This window comes from Vespula pensylvanica, chromosome 11, assembly GCF_014466175.1.
Source record: "Vespula pensylvanica isolate Volc-1 chromosome 11, ASM1446617v1, whole genome shotgun sequence".
Lineage (NCBI taxonomy): Eukaryota > Metazoa > Arthropoda > Insecta > Hymenoptera > Vespidae > Vespula > Vespula pensylvanica.
This window is the reverse complement of record NC_057695.1, coordinates 3,879,193-3,885,204: the sequence shown is the minus strand read 5'-3', so window position 1 is coordinate 3,885,204 and position 6,012 is coordinate 3,879,193. Positions and strand designations below refer to the sequence as shown.

Below are 6,012 nucleotides of genomic sequence, written 5' to 3'. Positions count from 1 at the left end.
TTCTACTTTACGGTGCTAAAGTATTGCATTCGATATTGTGCGCGAGTACGGCCACAGAAAATCGACATTTTCTAGTGGACGACATGGAAAGCACTCATTTGTTGACCTCTTTGCGCCGAACGTTATTTAGCGAGAAATGTTTCATCGTGCCGTTGTAGCTGATGAAAATGTGCAATATCTGTCTAGGGGCCAATAACTGTAGAGGAAACTCCACGATGTTCCACGTTACGAGAACGTATTCAACGCGCATGTCGAATTAATCAAATTCCGGAGATATTATTCCGTAGCGATACTGGGGCTATTCCGTAGTTGTCCCTTTGTACCTCTTGATCAGCGTGATCAGAGTGACACGCTTAGAGCAGTTTGCGCGGAGTGCTTGACCATGAGGTTACGCGAGAAGGACAAGGAGAGGGATTTCACAGGGCCGATACTCTCGCATAAATTAGAAGCGTTAATTTGCGTTAAGTCAATCCTATCGTGAATATTGTACCTTTGATACCCATTTTCTCGTGAACCGTAAATCGCAAGAATATAAGTACTATTACTTTTGAATTAATTTGAATTCGTTAATTCTGGTTTAAATCTGATTTAAATCTAGCAACAAGAAATGCGACAAAATCTTAAAATACTAAAAAGTTATTTCCTAGAATAATAGGTACCTTTTTTATACCGTACGCGACGTGAAATATTCATTCGAATATTAAAAATACATGCGACAATGTCAATAATTTCTACATGATAGCAAACACGATGATTACTGATCCTAAACGTATTAACATCGATTAATGTTTCGTGATTGGATGGCCGTCCGTGTATTTATTGACGTATCATCCTCGTTAAGGAATAATTCATATAGTCAAGCGCATCTGTTATATATTCGAAGAATTTCCTTGGAAAATAAATGTCGCAAATCCGACATATGTTTTTGTCGATTCTGAAAAATCGAAATGCTTTCAGTGGCAGTTTCAACGATCACACGTACATTTTATACGATCCGAAAGACGTAAAGGATCGACGTTAAAATAAAATGGGATCGTTGAGAAGTTCTCGATGCGATGCAAGACAAGACAAGACAGGGAATGGCAAGAAAAGGAAGAGGAACGTACGAAGAGAACGCGTTTCCTTTCGCGGTCGAATAAAGTGCATCGAGAAAAGGTTGTTCCGCTGTCGGTGCGGCTTTTTTGATCAAGGTGGCGCGCTCCCAGCATGCCCACGCGTCGTCCTGCGGTCTCGTAACCTGATTGGTCGAAGGTTGCGCGGCGTTAGCGCCGATTGGTTGGCGCAGGAAGGTGCGTTCGATAGCCTGGCTCGTACCCTCAGTACCCGGCAGAGCCTCGCACTGTTAGTTGCTCCGTTTGCTGCCGCTGCCTTCGTCCGTCGTTCTCGATACTCAAATTCTCGCTTTCGCTTCCTCCATCATCTGCAACGCGCGACGACCGGTTACCGTTTACCTTTCAACTCCTTTTTTTCCTTCTTCTTTCTCTTTCTATATTTCCTTTTATCAAGTACCGCTTAAATGATACACGTGAAGCAACAATCTGAGAAACTTATTACATCGTCTTCACAAACGGATTGCTTGCTAATTATCAGATTATAAAAGCCGCGGGCTTAATACGAACGTGGACTTCTATTTACAATCACCGTATTTTACGTTCTCGTTATTGGTGTTAACTTTTCTAGGTGATTTTTTTAGTGACAGTACTCTTTGTGTTCCGTGAACTTTTTTAAGTGTTCTCTTCGCTTCGAGGATTTTTTCCATCTCCCTGACAAGCTTCCAACGATTCATTGTCGCTCTATATCAAGACGGAGTCATTGGTAAGTTTTTATTAAATATTTTGTATCTTCGTTTACCTTTGTCAAACCTTTGTTTACCTCCGTAAAATTTATCTTTAATTCTCGAAAACTGCGCCATTTCATTTTGCGATCATGTCGAGGAATAACGTGCGACGAGCAACGAACTTGTTGATTTACTTTAATCGTATTTTCTATCGAATTTCACTGGATTCCAAATCGTTTTGGATTTCGTTCGGTGTCTATTGACAAATGACGCGGGAAAATTTGAACAAGTATGTAGTTCAAATAAGTACTTTATCAACGATCAAAAACTAGCATCGATTTTATTTATCCTTTTTCATTTTTCTGCGAGAAAATAACATACGAGTACATTTAATTTTTGGAACGAGTAGTTAGGCCAACTTTCCCATGTTTTCAAAGTCTATAGTCAATAATAGCTTTTGACGTGGTGGTCTAAAAAAAGCCACCACGATCTATCGACTGTCTGTATGCATCGTCTGGATATTCGCCAGGTGGCAAACTCCGGGATACCGCCGGCGCTTTAATCTTTTTTTTTTTTTTTTCTATTTTTTCTTCTACCCGTCTTCAAAGCTGTTGTACATATCTACTGCACCTGACTATCTTTGACGTCTCTTTACAACAATCGCACATTTTCCAACCGTTACGTTTCAACATATTTCATAGAATCGTCCGTATGTTACTTTATTTTCTGTTTGATCTTACGAAATATCGTGCATCGAATTAATATAATAACATGGCGTAAAAATATCAAACCTTTTTCTTTCGTACTTCACAGGTTGGTTCATAATATTTTTTAACGATGTTAGAAAGTATAAATTATTAAAGGAAAAATGAGAAGAAATTACGACCACGTTAGAAATCTTACACGCTTTCTTCGTTTAAAGTACAAAGTCTTTGTATTGTTACGGTGATACGCAGTATACATTCATTTTCGGTGCGACCTTGTTTTTGTCATTGAAGAACGTTTACCTTATTAAAGAAAGAGAAACATAAACAGAGAGAGAGAGAGAGAGAGAGAGAGAGAGAGAGAGAGAGAGAGAGAGGAAGAGAATATTTGTAAGTTTTTAACGTGACATGCGCATGATAAGCAAAAAAAATATAAACAAAAAAAGTACCAACGTTTAGTACCAAGCTTTTGCGTTTCTTTTTGATACACGAGAGAGGATTTTTATATGCGCGAGGAGAGAAGAGATCGAGAAAGTTTTTCTACCTATACGGTACATTTCCCTCTTCTACGTACGTATTTCTACACAAATATTTACGCTGCGAATACGGTGGCTGAATTTACGTATCCATACCATTGGTGAGAATGTGTATGACTGGATGAATATGTGTATGCGTGTCGCGTGCGTTCGTACGAAGGATAACGCGGAGCACGGTGGTGGAAAGAAGGTGACAGGATTCACCGAGGAGGGGATGAGAAGAGAGGAAAAGAGGATCTCCGTCCACGAGTGTATTTGGTTGTGCGTCGGCGGCGAAAGGGAGGACAGAACGCGTCAAAAGTTGCTTGAGAGGTTCGTAATCCGTCCTTCTATTCTCTTTTCTCCTCTTTTATTTTCTTCTCGCCGGATGTTACGAGAAAATTGTGTCGGAGAGCAGAGATTTATGATAGTTTGAAATATATTTTAATTCAGACTATCCCATGTCTACTTTTACATAAGCTATGCGAATGAAACATTATTTTTATTTGTTCGTATAAAATTATCCAAGTAGATATTTTCTTAATCTATGATCTATCGATCTAGTTTCTGTGCATAATTCGTACGATCAGCCAATGGTTCGAAAGTTTTTTTAAACCTTCCGATCGATCATAATTTTAATTCGAATGAGAGCGTCGATTAATAATCGGAGTAGGAGGAGGATCGTATAATTTATCGCAAACTTAATTCAATTTGCGGAGCGCATCGTCAATCGAGACTGATTAATTGATTAGAACTATTATGTGCGAGTAGATTCGATAATTTAGTGTCAGCCCCTTTCGTGATCCGGAATGATCGAAGTAATCCGTCCGGAAATGTCAAACTAAATTTATATTTCGAAGCGGACGTGTCAGGGATATGTATGTATATGTATGTATATAGACAAGCGCATGCACAAAGTAATCGTATCGAATTATTCGTTACGAAATATCGTGGGATTTATTTCGGCCCTGCTCAAAACGTCACAGCGAGATTAAGAAGTGATATACTATTCCAGCACGGAATTGCCTCGATTTTTGGAAATAATAAATTAAGTTGATCACGGGTAAACCTTTCAAGCCGGATAATCTCAGAGTTTCGGACATTTCTTTTGCAATATACTATGGAATTTATCGATCGAATTATCGTTAAGAATCTTTATAAGAAGTCGAAAGTTCGCCGCCACCCTTTCCCACGTATCTCTTTTCTTCGAGATCGTACGGTATCTCATAGTAGAGCGTTATGCGAGCGCGCGTCGTTTGCGTGCGTCTGAGAACGTTAATCGCACCTGCGAATAGCACGATAATTCTCGTGCACGTGCACTGACCGTGAGAAAGGACGACGACGTTCCGCTTTCCGGAGGAAGAATTCTAGCCTTGGTTCGCCATCCGTTCCGCGTTCCGATCTCATTATCGCGTCACTATTAAATTCAGCGGATGATCTTAATTAAACGGATCCTTTTCCCTACCTTCGGAAATTCTCATTGGGTTCTTTTCCAAAGAGGGAGGAATAGAGGCAAAGTTAGAAAGAGAATACAGAGGGAGAGAGAAAGAGAGAGAAACTGAAGGGTCTAAAGTCTGGATGTCCTCGATATTTCCGTTCGATCAGCGATTCCCCGCGCCATTTGAATTTAGTGTTCTCGAACGAACGAAGGGAAAAGCGCGCTTGAGCAAGCATGCGCTTGAAGAGGGCTTGGAGAAGAGGCGACTAGAGAGTCTGCTAGAGTACCTCGAGTGCCTGCGAACAGGACTCGAAGAACCTGCGGGAAACCTAATTCGAGGACGGGTACGTACCTCTCGCTTTGCTGCCGAAGTTGCTGCCGGTTGTGGTGGTGGTGCTGCTGCGAGGAGTCTCATGCATATTCAGCATATTTGTGGCCAGAACAGCCTGCTAACTCATTGTACTCGAAGACCCGGCGCTTGCCTTACTTCGAGGGAGAACCTGAAGAAAAAGAAAGGAAGAGAGATGAATAGAGGATAGGGAGAAAAATCGACAGACGGTCGATCGTTTGTTATCGTAAAGCTTACCGACAGGTGAGTCTCTCCTTTCTCTCTCCCTCTTTCCTTTCTACTATCTTCCTATCGCTTTGCACCTGTCCGACTTACTTCGAACCTAATCGAATCGGTCTGTATTTCCAAAACTTTCTATTCTTTCTATTCAACGATATGCAATCTCATGCGAATGCTTCAAAAAGTGAAATGCTATGATTGAACAAGAATCGATGTTATTTGTTAAAATTGAGAATTTTGCTCGAGCTAAGGTAGAAGGTCGTAGTTTTCAATTTACGTCGAATATCTTCATTGAAGATATCAAAGAAAAAGAGACACGCAGAGAGAGAGAAGGAGAGAGAGAGAGAGAGAGAGAGAGAGAGAGAGACAGAAAGTTGAGACAAGAGTTCACGATAAGTTAGTGTCATGTAGCTCGGAGTAACAACGTTTACAAGATCGCTGAGTTTCTAGTTCAGGGTGTGTCTATCTCATCTCCATACCTGATGGTACGTCAACAAGACAAGGTACTGTGGCTCCTGCGGATACGACAACGTCGTTGAAAGGAAGCGATTTTCATCCGTCTCGTGACCCGTTCTCTCTATTCGGGAAAACACGGCTTATGCTCGAGAAAAAGTAGCGCGGCTTTAACCCACCAAGATAAAAGCTTCAACAGAAAGCTTTGTTATTCCACGATTGTTATCGTTGTCGCTGTCATCGTCTTTTTTTATTTTTTTATTTTTTCTATTAAGAAATTTGCTGAAGTTGTCTCGATCGATTGATTTAAAATGAGATGCGAAATTATCTCTCGTTAATTCGAAAACTGATACTCAAATTAAAATTACGAATATTTGAACGAAATGAATCTGTGATTGACTAACTGAATTGGATCATCGGGAAGTAAGATACTTAACGAGTTTACAGAATAAGATATGTTCCAACAACTTCTCGTGGATCTTATCTTTCAGTTTTGAATATTGCTAGAGAGGGTTCCTGAAAGAAAAAGTATTTCCCACAAAGAAGTTAAAGGGTGT

At 40.3% G+C, this 6,012-nt stretch overlaps 1 protein-coding gene across 12 annotated transcripts in view; it reads left to right on the top strand.

Annotated features, from left to right (window-relative positions):
- The first annotated feature begins 1,329 nt into the window (after positions 1 to 1,329).
- Positions 1,330 to 6,012, top strand: part of LOC122632969 (protein turtle) — a 188,610-nt gene continuing 183,927 nt past the window's right edge. For all 12 annotated transcript variants that reach the window (XM_043820313.1, XM_043820318.1, XM_043820311.1 and 9 more), the window contains exon 1: positions 1,330 to 1,815. The gene's annotated coding sequence lies outside the window, so the exon portion shown is untranslated. The remainder of the gene's footprint in view (positions 1,816 to 6,012) is intronic.